Raw genomic sequence first — 11,322 nt, forward strand, 5'->3', positions numbered from 1 at the left:
ACAGAAAGAGCTGTAATGGTAAAGCAGCCCCAAAGGCAAGGGAATCCCATCCCCAGGGCCATCCCTGTCCACCTCAGAGAGCTGTCTGCAGCTCCTGCTGCTGCCAGGGGGGCTCCTAAGCAAATCTGAGCTTGTTCTGTCCTCTCAGGTTTGCTACTCCTGCCTTTCATCCAGCATTTCTCAGGAATCCTGTCTCCAGAAGCAGCAGAGGGGGAAGCTGAGGCACAGAGGTGCAGCTTTTTCCACAGCACATTGGGGGATCCCATTCCAGCCCTTTCATCGCTGGGAGTGTGGCACTGCCCATCTCAACCCCTGAAGGTTTCATTTCCAACTCATGCTCCTACCACGTATTCAGCATCCTGAACAAGTGGCCATGCCTCATGTGGGAGTTACTTCTAGAACAGCACAAATGAAGGATTTGGAAGACCTGGGATCTGTTTCCCACATTTGCTGAGGAAAGGTATGTGAGCCAGGTTCTGTGCCCTGGCAAGGGACCGTAACCCTTGCTCGTATGGCTCAGCTGGTGGGTCTGTGGGAGCAGACCTCTGCCTGTGCTGTGGTGCTTCAGAAGCTCAGCTGAGAGCCTGAGCTGTGGTTTGAGCACAGGAAGAGGCACAAAGAGGCTCAAACCCCAGTTCTGAAACACTGTGGTTGGGTGGTGTTTGTTTTTAGTACCCCTAAAACATAGAGAAGTCACTGCCTGGAGAGGGGTGGACACGGGAGAGACCATCCCTGTTAGGCAACAAGCAATTATAAAAACAAATCACCTTCCTCTGGGGCTTTTCCTGAGGGGTTTTCTAGCACTGAGCACCAATATCAATCATATCCCCTGTCCTGGCCACCTCTGCTGGCAGCAGAGCTCAGCACCAGAGGTGAGATCCGCACCCTCCCTGTCACATGTGCCCTGCTCTCACAGCAGGGACGTGTGAACTTCACAGCTCTCTTTGACCCACTTAAACGCAGGTGGTTTTCTCAGAGAGCAGGAGGAGTGATTTCCTCCCACAGAGCTGCCCTGGCTCACCTAGGGAAAGGACAAAGCTGCCTTTGGGGTCTGTGTTGTCCTCTGGGAGTGGCTGGAAGGGGGACAGAGGTGCAAGGAGCCATGTGAGACATGCACGGGAACCAAAGGGGCACATGCTCCACTCTGGAGCTGTTGTCAGGATGTTCCCCCCTCTCTGACATTTTAGAAGCCCCATCTCTAAGAGAGACACATGATGGAGTGATTTGGGTTTCGCTTCTGAAACCCAGAGAGTTTGTGCTTCGTAGTGACTTTTCACTGCGAATGAGAACAGGTCCCAAACCCAGGCTAGAAACCAGAAGGAAAACAAGAAGGAGCTCCAATTAAAAGTGAAAACCTTGTGACAGTTTGGCTGGTTCTCGTGGTTTGGGAACCTCAGAAGTTTTTAACATTTGGGGTTGGCAATACTTTCAAATTACAGGGAATAACTTGCCTTTTTATAGAGTCTTTCATCTGGAGGATCCCAGCCGGCTTCTTCTCCAGCTAAACCCACAACTATCATCACAGTGGAAGTGGAAGGTGAGGCTGGCAGAGCTGGCTAGAGGTTCCCAAAGAACCTTTGCCAAAGGAATGGGACCTTCTCCAACCCCACCTGACCAGGACTTGGCTTTCAGAATCACTGCAAGGTGGAAAATGCAACACAGATCCCAGCACCAGGGACACTCAGGTGACACCAGGGACTTTGCAGCGTGGGTCTGTCTTCCTTCCTGCTCCCTCAGTAGCTGTTTCCAAACCAGTGCATTGCTGTTTTGCCTGGATGAAAAGGATATTCCATGTTTTCTCAGGCAGGCAGCAGACTTCTTGCAGCAGGCTTGATTTTTAGGCAAATCTGTCCCGTGTTGTCACTGAGTCAGAGTGGGAAAGCTGGGAGATGGTTCATATGCAGGGATACGGATGGTGCATCTTATGGAGATCATTTTAAACACAAACAAACACATCATTGTGTTATTATGCAATAATAAACATGATTTACTGGGTCTATTTATATGAAATTAAATCATTAACTAATGAGCCTACAATTTAATCTTAATTTTCACTGAAGTTTTTAACTACAGGAAACTGCCAGAAACACACAAAATTCATCCTTTCCCATGGTTAAATGATTCAGAACCTGGGTGGCTCCCCCATGCCAACCCAAGGCCAGTAGTTTCATGACACGTTCTTTCTACCACATCCAAGGACATGAGAAATCTCTCCAGAAAGTGGGAAGGCACAGATGCTAACCACTTCACACAAGAAACTGGTTTCAGGCCAGCCACCAAAGGACTCTTCAAAGAAATACATCAAACCTGGGCAAGGAAGAGCCACCCAGTGCCAACTCCCAGCACTGAAGAGGTCCAGGGTCTGGAGCATTTTGAGATGCTGCTGATATTAATCCATCCAGCAGCAAGGCTCCTCACTTAAACCAGGCTGGTTTGCTCCTGGAATCCCATATAGAGCACAATGGTACAATAGACCTGCAGTATATAATTATCATGCTGTATCTGCTTTCATATCACAGGTATTTTTAGATGTGTCAGTTTGAAATCTAGGATTTAGTGCACAGATCCTAATGGATTGTTCTTTCCTTCCCCCTCTTTTAATGTCAACTCTCAATATGCATGAAGCAGACATAAAAGCACTTTTGTGCAGGTGCTGTGAATCTCTTAGCACAGATGACAAGGGGAGATGGTTTTCTAGATTCATTGAGCTTCAGAGGAGACAGAACTCGATGATCCAGCCTGAGCTGCACAGAGAGAGCTCAGGTTTCCCCCACAGCCCCTCCATGAGCCAAGCAGCTCTGCAGATCCCAGGAAAGGCACAATGGATCTCCCCCCTCCAGGGGTGGCTTGATCCTCCCGTGTGGGACCACACTCAGGGCCCAGAAAGGAGAAGAGGGGGAAGCCACTCCAATTCTGTGCAGTCCTTCAAGACCTCAATTCTGCCCAGTTCAAATTTGGCAGCATCACAAGGGGAGCCAGAGCAGCCAGGTCCAGGCTCCTCTGCGAGGGAACCTGAAATCCTCCACCTGCCTGAGGCTGGATTTGGTCTCAGAGGCTGAAGTGCTGATTTACTCTAGCCTACAGGCACTTCCTCCTGTCTGGAGGGCAAGATACTGGCTTGGACTCGACTCAGGGCCAGGTGGGTCCATACCTGCTCCCACCAAAGGCACGGAGGGTTCGCAGCATCCCCCCAGAAATGGGTGACCCAAAGGCCTCCTCAGCCCATGGGGAGCACTCAAAGGCTCTGTGGTGAGGGGGGACAGGGTGGGGACCAGCCCTCCCTGTAGCTGTGGGCTGTCATGGTGGGATGCATGGAGGAGAAGGAGCTGAGGTGGTGTTTGATCTAGAGACCCCCAGGGCAAAAAGGGAAAAAAAAGTGGAGCATGTTGTGCTCTAACTTATAATTTGCCAAAATAACATTGCTATAGCGGGATGCTGGATGTGCTCTACCCCACTAGGTACTGTCCTCTGAGGGGTTTTTTTGGCAGACACATGAGAAATCCCTTGTTTTGGCAACTGTAATAGTCCAGTTGTCTGAATTATGCCACTGGGTGCCTTTTACACTGCTGATCTCCTGCTGCATCTGCCCCTGGACACGGCTCCAGAGAGACCTACAGAGGTCTATAAGCACAGACATGTTCACTGAGCTCACAGAGGCATCCAAACCCCATGAAGATGTCGTGCAGCCAGGTTAACACACCTTTCCTCTGAGCAGTGCTCCCCTGTGCCCAGCACACACTCCACAACCACAACCCCAGAGCAGGTTCATCCCAGAGATCCAGAGAGGCTTGGCATGGCTCAGTCCCAGGGCCAGGTACGCCAAAACCAGACCGATTCACCCATACCCAACATTGCCACCTGGTAGGCTCCTTATTTTGCTGCTGGTTTACTGTTTCTCAGCAGAAACTTCAGGTAGAGAATCACAGAGGCTTTTTGCAATCTATTTTTTTTTAACTAACTCAATAACAGCACAGCATCAGAGTAAATAAAGGGGCAGCTCTGACTGCCATTGTAGTACCCGGCAAACTGGCAATTTTTGATTGTGTGAATGATGCTCTGGGAGTGTAGGAGAGGCATAACTGAGACAAAAAGAAAATCCTTCTGCTTATTTAAGCTGTCACTGCCGTAGAACAGAAGCCCTTGTGGAAACCAGCAATTAATGGGAGCAGATTTTCAAAGTCCCCCTATTCAGGCATTTCAGCCCAAGGTAAACAACTCAGTTCTGGTAGTTAACCCCACCCTGCTTGAGGGTGAAGTGAAGCATTTTGTTCCCGTATGTGGTATTTACTTAACATCTGTTATCAAGTTATTAGGAGATCCCCCTTCCACCGCCCACAGCTGCGTGCTGGATGTGTCCCCACGGGTCCCACAGCAGAACCAGCAACCCGCCCTGCAGAGAGGAGTCACTGAGCAAACAAGTAAAGAACCAGGCAGCCAAAGGTAAGGGGGAGGTGGGGGAGGGCAAAAATGGCTGTTTTCATGAAGGCAACAAATGGTGAGAAAATCAATTCACAGAATTGTAGAATCACAGTGTGGTTTGGGTTGGGAGGGAGCTTAAATACCATGGGCAGGGACACCTTCCACTCTCCCAGGTGCTCCAAGCCCCATCCAACCTGGCCTTGGACACTTCCAGGGATGGAGCAGCCACACCTGCTCTGGGCACCCCGTGCCAGGGCCTGCCCACTCTCACAAGGGAAGTAAAATCCATCTGGAGCAGGTTTTGTGTGCTGCACCCATGGACTGCACTGAAGTGGATTTGACACTTTCCAGCTTTGACCTGAGGAGGAGCACTTGGGCGGCACTGTGCTCAGCACACCAGGAAAAAGCTTATCTGGAGGGTGCTGGAGCTTAGGCAGGTGCAGACAGTCCCATGAGGTCCTCCTGTGGTGTCCTCCATGGTGGCAGGCAGGGACATCTCTGGGACAGCACATTGCCCAGGGCAGTGGGTTTGGCTGGACCACATAGCTCAGCTGCTGTAGGGGAAGGAAGGCAGGGCCCAAACCGATCCCTCTTCCCCTGGGGTCTGGCCCCAGCCCTGCCCCTCACCCCTTACAGCCCCCCAGGCTCCTGCTGGGGCTCCCAGGAGCAGAGATGTACCACCAGATGTACCACGTCATGCGTGATGCCAAGTGCATTCTTTTGGGGAGATAACAATACCAGTTGGTCTATTTTTAATTCAGTTCCTTGACAGAACATTTAGCCCTTCCTCTTAGAGAAGAATTTTGTAATGGGTTCCTATCATGTCAATTTGGAAAGTGTTCCAGCCTCCCACTACTGAGAAGTGTAAAACTATTGGCAACATATGGCATCCCCGTGGAGCTATTTAATTGTACAAAGGGCTGCCAAAAGATAAAAAGGGACTCAGGGAAAAAAAACAAACAACAACCAACACAACTACTACAGCTCTGTTCTTCCCCTTTCAGCATCTAACAGCAAAACAGCTTGTTACATTTCCTAAATCCTCTCTCAAACAAAGCTGGGCTGCTGCTTCCGTGCTTAATAAGCTGGGGACTCGCATGGTGTAACCATGGATTTGACTCAAACCCAAGTTTCCAGTGGCTGAATTTTGATATCAGTTGGTGGTGGTGGCTGCCTAGAGTGGGACCTGTGTTCTTCCTACCCCGTAGCCCCAGTGCTTGTTGTAGGGCTCGGCTTTGGGGATGGGTAGTTTGTGGGGTAGGAAGAGCCATGGGCAAGGCAGGAGTGGATGTGGAGCCTGGAGGGGACAAGGGGAGGCCCCGGGCAGCTGAGGGTGCCCCTGATGTGTCTGCATCTCAAACTAGATCCCAAGGGCAGACTCCAAGTGCTGTTTCTCAGGGCCTGTGGATATGTTGTTGTTGAACTCGCTGTCATACAAACAGGAGAACACATCTCAAGGGTCCCAAGGAGCAACATCAATTATATGGTAATTTTTAGGAGAGTTTGAAAGGTTTTCTTCAGAGCAACTGGCAAAAATCAGCTTCTGAGCATCTGGCCTTCAGGCACTGCCTCACTGCGTGTGAGCATGGTCTTGTTTCACCCCTGCACTCCATGCTGGGCAAAAATGATTCTGGTTTGAGGATCTCTGCCCAAGAAAGCCATCAACACCATCCCTGGGCACGTGGCACCTTCACCTGCACCAGCACATCCCTGCTCCATACCCAGGTACGTGCACAACACCCTTCCAAGGTGAAGACAAAGTAGAACATGCAACACAACTCTCTTTATTTGCTTTTTCAGCTCACTCCCCAGAAGAAGCCTCCACATCCTGGGGACACTCTGGAGATTGGTAGGGTCCTCACTGATTCCTGGCCTGCGGAAATGCCTCTCCTGCCCCATGGAAACTTCATGAACAGAGAGAGCAAACCGCCCTTGTGAAGGACGTGAGGGGACTCGAAGCCAAAACATACCCACAATGAAACAGGGAGCAAGAGAACTTGTTGTGTCAGAGACTGGAAGGCTGCAAAAAAATTGTGGCACTGTTGAAATGCCAGTAAAGGGAAGGAAAGGCATGAAAACTCCAAGGAATATACATTATTCATCTTGAATGGTACAAACCCCACACAGCCGTAGCATGTTTGTGGGTAGAAAGACCAGAGCTCCCTCAGGGTTTTTTAAGGGGACACAAGAGGGAGTTAACTGAAAGAATAAGGAAGGAAAAAAAAGCAAAACAACACACAAGGCAGGGAAGGTGTCAGCCAAGATCTCTTTAGATTCCTGAGAGAGAAGAGGTGGAACAGAAACCAAAAATACCCAGTCTGTCACTAAAACCGCCCCTGTGCTGAAAACCTGGAGAGGCACAGACTGCACAGCTCTGCGAGGAGCTCCAGGTTTCACCCTCACTGCACAGGAAAAGCAATGGCAGGAAGGCTGGATCACCTGGATCCTCCTCTTGGATGGGAGAAAAAAGGCATTTAAATGGGTTTTCAGAAAATCTTCTGAGCCCATTTCTCAAAATCAATTTTGACCAATAATTTTCTCGTCTTGCAGGTGTTAGACTGAGGTTGTGACGAGTCCTCATCCCCATCCCTGCCAAGAGCATCTTGCTGCTGCCCTGAGGGTCTCTCAGACCACCCTCTCCAGCAGCACTAGGGACAGTGCAGCTGTGACCATTCTTGTCCTCCCCTCCACTGGTGGCCCTCACTGGAGTGACTGGAAAACCCCACAGGGAACCCACATCTCATCCCCATGGAGTATCTAAGCAGATCTTTTGCCTGCTTTCTGCTTTCCAGCCAGAATTTCCTGACAATAAAGTCAGGAATAGCCTGACAGAGATATAAATATCTTGACTGAGATGTAACATGGCTAAATCCCAGAGTCTTTCCTATCCTGATCCTAAGTCACCGAGGTGATTTGGAAAAGTTCTCCTTTGATACCAGCACAGACGTGAGGTTTGGCCTCTGTGGGAGGAAGAAGCCTGAATGCATTACTCCACTAAGGGCCATTCAGCTCCCTGCTGGATGCATTATTTATAGCAGGACTTGCAGTAAATTAGTGTGTGATGAGCTCTCAGATTGAGATTTGCGTTGGCCCAGTCCCACTAATGCAGCCTACGGAAAATCCCTCACAAAGTGGTGTCATGGGCTCCACCAACAGCACTCACAAAAACTTCCCTGTGTTCCTAAGATCATTCTCAGGCAGTTTTTGCATGAATTGGAGCAAAAGGTGTCATTGTCAAGGCCAATCTAGTCTTTATTAGTGCACGCTGGCTTTCATTAGAAAAAGCTTTTATTGCCTGGCAAATAATCGCATCTGGGAGGTCTGATAGGGAAAAATCACTGCCTAAAATCACGTTAATCAGAGGAATAACAAATGAATGGACTCACTTTCTTTTCCTAAGTTGGGCTGGACCTCATTAGTAAAGGAATTATTTCACTGTGAAGAAAGTTAACGGCTCAAACAAAAACTAGGACTCTTTTCTTGACCAAATGCACTTAAAGAACTCATCTCTGTCCTCATTCCCTTTTGCAGTAGAGCTGACTCGTCATTCCAAAGACAGATTTATGAGGTTGTCCTAACAGCTTTGTGTCATGGAACACAGCATTCGGGGACTCTATAAATGGGATCTGCAGGATGTATCTGGCAGGACCCAGCAGCAGGGGACCCTCAGGACCATCAGGAGAGCTGGGGTTGGACTGGGCCCCCCCAGAGTGGTTCCTCAGTGAGGTTCCCCCATATGGAAATCAAGAGCTGGGAAATCTCTGGGTGCCTGAGATGGCGAGTGCATGTGTTTCTCAATTTATATGATCCTCCCCTGCCTTTCAGCAATCCCTTTCTGCTGCTCCCACAGCCTTCCCTTCTCCCTGAGGTGCCTTCTCCCATCCACCCCAGTCTCATACCCACGGGAATTCATTCTTCCCTTGGTTTCACCCAGCAACTCTGCTCTCCTGGCTCTGTGTGACACGAGGAGACTCCCGTCCCTCCTGGAACATCTAAAAAGTGTTGGGGACAGCAGAATCTTGAGCTTCCTGAGGGAACACAGGATTGGGTTGGACATGAGGTGCTGGATTAGCTCAAGGAAAAGCCAGAGCTGGGTCCAGGTTTGCGTGGCCCTAAACTCAGGGACATCATGCTTTCTTCTTTTTAATAAGGATGGTTTCAACAATGGTTTCATCTCAGTATGAGTTGGGAAAGTCTTTTAACATCTCAGCACTTTTCACTGGGGTGGAAAATGCTTCCTACTGGGCTCTAAAAATGAGTGGAGCTTGCTGTGCCTCCCTAGTCGTAGTATTTCAGTGAAATGATGAATCTCGTTCAAACCAAACCAAACCAGGCAACCAACCAAAACCAAAAGAAAACCCAAACAGATGAGAAATAAACAAAAGAGAGGATGAAGATGGCTGGTGTAGGATGCCCCCTTTTTGCTGCAGAATATCTTGCTGTGGAGCAAGACTCTCCAGGCTCTCTTCTCAAACACTGGCCGACCCTAAAAATGCTTTTTCTTTGTTTGGTTGGGCCATTTAAAACCTACCCAGAGACCTGCACTTTCAGGCACCTGAGGAACCTTCAAGTAGAAGAAATGCAGAGGAGAAACCTCAGCTTTTGGCAGAGGGGTCTTTTTTTAGTCAGATCTAAATTGCAATATCAGTAACCTGAGCTCTTTTAAATAATACTCCAACCACAGGAACCACATGTGCAGGAGAAAAGGTTGCTAATTTCTCAGAAAAGTTTCTTGTTTCGGTTTTTTATTTTGTTGTTGCCATAAGATTTTGCTGTTGGGTGAGTAGGGGAACAAGGTTGCTCTTATTGTTACAAAATAAGAACAGAAGAAGGCAATCTGACTTCTTTTTCTTCAGCTATCCAGTGATATCAAAAACAGTGTTTAGAGTATTCCCAGAAGGAGAGGAGCTGTGGTCACCTGCAGACCCTGGGAACAGAGGTTGTTCTATCGAATTTATGGCAGAAATTCCTAATGCTGGAGAAGAGAAGACATCTTAGACCTTCCAGACCCTAAAGGGGCTCCAAGAGAGCTGGAGAGGGACTTTGGACAAGGGTCTGGAGGGACAGGACAAGGAAGAATGGCTTCCCAGTGCCAGAGGGCAGGGTGAGGAGGGATATTGGGAAGAAATTGTTCCCTGGGAGGGTGGGAAGGCCCTGGCACAGGGTGCCCAGAGAAGCTGTGGCTGCCCCTGGATCCCTGGCAGTGCCCAAGGCCAGGCTGGATGGGGCTTGGAGCAGCCTGGTACGTTGGAAGTTGTCCCTGCCCATGGCAGGGGGTGGAATAAGACCTTGAAAGGGACAGGAGATGAATCAACAAACTCCCTCAGAGTGCAGAAACTGCAAGACTAGAATGAGACTTGCCAAAACTCGAGCTGAGTTACAACTTGCAAGTATATTTTAAATAAAAAATCTTAGGTCACACAGACAAAAAAGAAAGCAAGTTGGATGAAATAAAAAACAAATGTAGTTGGAGAAAAAAATTACTTCAGTTTTCAATAAAGAGGCTGCTGCAGGACACAAGGGCACAGGAACAATCACTAATGGGCATGAGATTTATAAAAATGGAAATTTCAGCATCCAAGGTGAAAGCAAAACTGAAAGAGCTTTAATGCACTGAAGCCAGGGGGAACAAATAATCCAACCCAGACTCCTGAAAGAACTGGCACACGAAATCATGAGTCCACTCTCCAGGATTTTTACTACATAAATCGAGCAGAAAAAATGACAAGCCCAGTTCTCCTATTTTAAAAAAGAAAGAAAGGATCCGGGCAGCTAGAGACATCAACGGTATGCAAAGCTCAGAATAAATTTGCAAGGAAAGAATAATTAAAGACCCGAAGGTAAATGGAAAATCGGATCAAATATAACAAATAAAACACTTGGATGATCCTGACGAGGGAAGTAATAGAAGCAGAATGGAATGTGATAGTACAAAGTGCAGAGCTGTGCACGCTGGGAGTAATAACAGGAATTTCTGCTTGGAGCTTGGGCCTCATCACTTGGAAATGACAGAACAGGAGAGAAAGTTGTTTCCACTCATCTGTCACAGGGGATGGGGAGCTGCCAGCATGGTGCAGCTCTGGAAAAGGCTTATCCCAGGCAATGTTTTTCCCACTAGGAATGGGTGAATGTGAGTACTGCATCCCTGCCCAGGTGTGACCACATCCAGGAGCTCTGCAGCCCTCTCACCCCTTGAAGGACAGTGATGGGAATGGGCAGGGAAAGGCTCTGGAAGGGGCTGAGCTCATCTGCCCGGAGAGAGGAAGGGTTGGCCTGTGCAGGAGGAACAAACAATGACCAAAAGAGCCCTGAGTGCAATGAGAGAAGGGGGAATAAACAGGGAGGAGGGAGAAAACTACTTAAGCTAAAGGACTGTCTTGGAACAAGAACAAATGCAGCATGAAGGCCATGAAAGCATTTGGGAAGTTACGAGAAGATTTTTAATAGAAGAGCAGTAATGATCTGGAAAAGTCTCCTGAAGATGAGGGGAAGGAGGAAATTAACCTTGGCTTGGAGAAGAGATGGAGACATTCCTGGTGGGCTTTGTGGTGTGGATGCTGGAGGTCTTTTCTCATCTTCTGGGCTTACAGCTGGGGAGGGGGATGTGAAAGAAGGGGATGGGCAGGACGTGAAAGGTGTGGCTCAGCACAGCCAGACTTGCCTGGGTGCTTCTCCTGGAGGTGCAGCAATGATGGTCACCACTCAAGTGCCTCTAGGATCTCTGAATGTTCAACCTTTCACGACTCCCTTGGGAAAATCACCTGGTTTGTGGCAACTCTATTATTCCTTTGCCACTGAAGTAATGTTTTGGGTGTTAATGTTGATGTTTGTACAGACAAAATAAAACTGAAAGTGAGGGAAAATAGAACTGCCAGTAGATTTTCAATTGAGAGACAGGAATGC

This window comes from Corvus brachyrhynchos, unplaced genomic scaffold (assembly GCF_000691975.1).
Source record: "Corvus brachyrhynchos isolate BGI_N302 unplaced genomic scaffold, ASM69197v1 scaffold125, whole genome shotgun sequence".
In the NCBI taxonomy this organism is placed as follows: Eukaryota; Metazoa; Chordata; class Aves; order Passeriformes; family Corvidae; genus Corvus; species Corvus brachyrhynchos.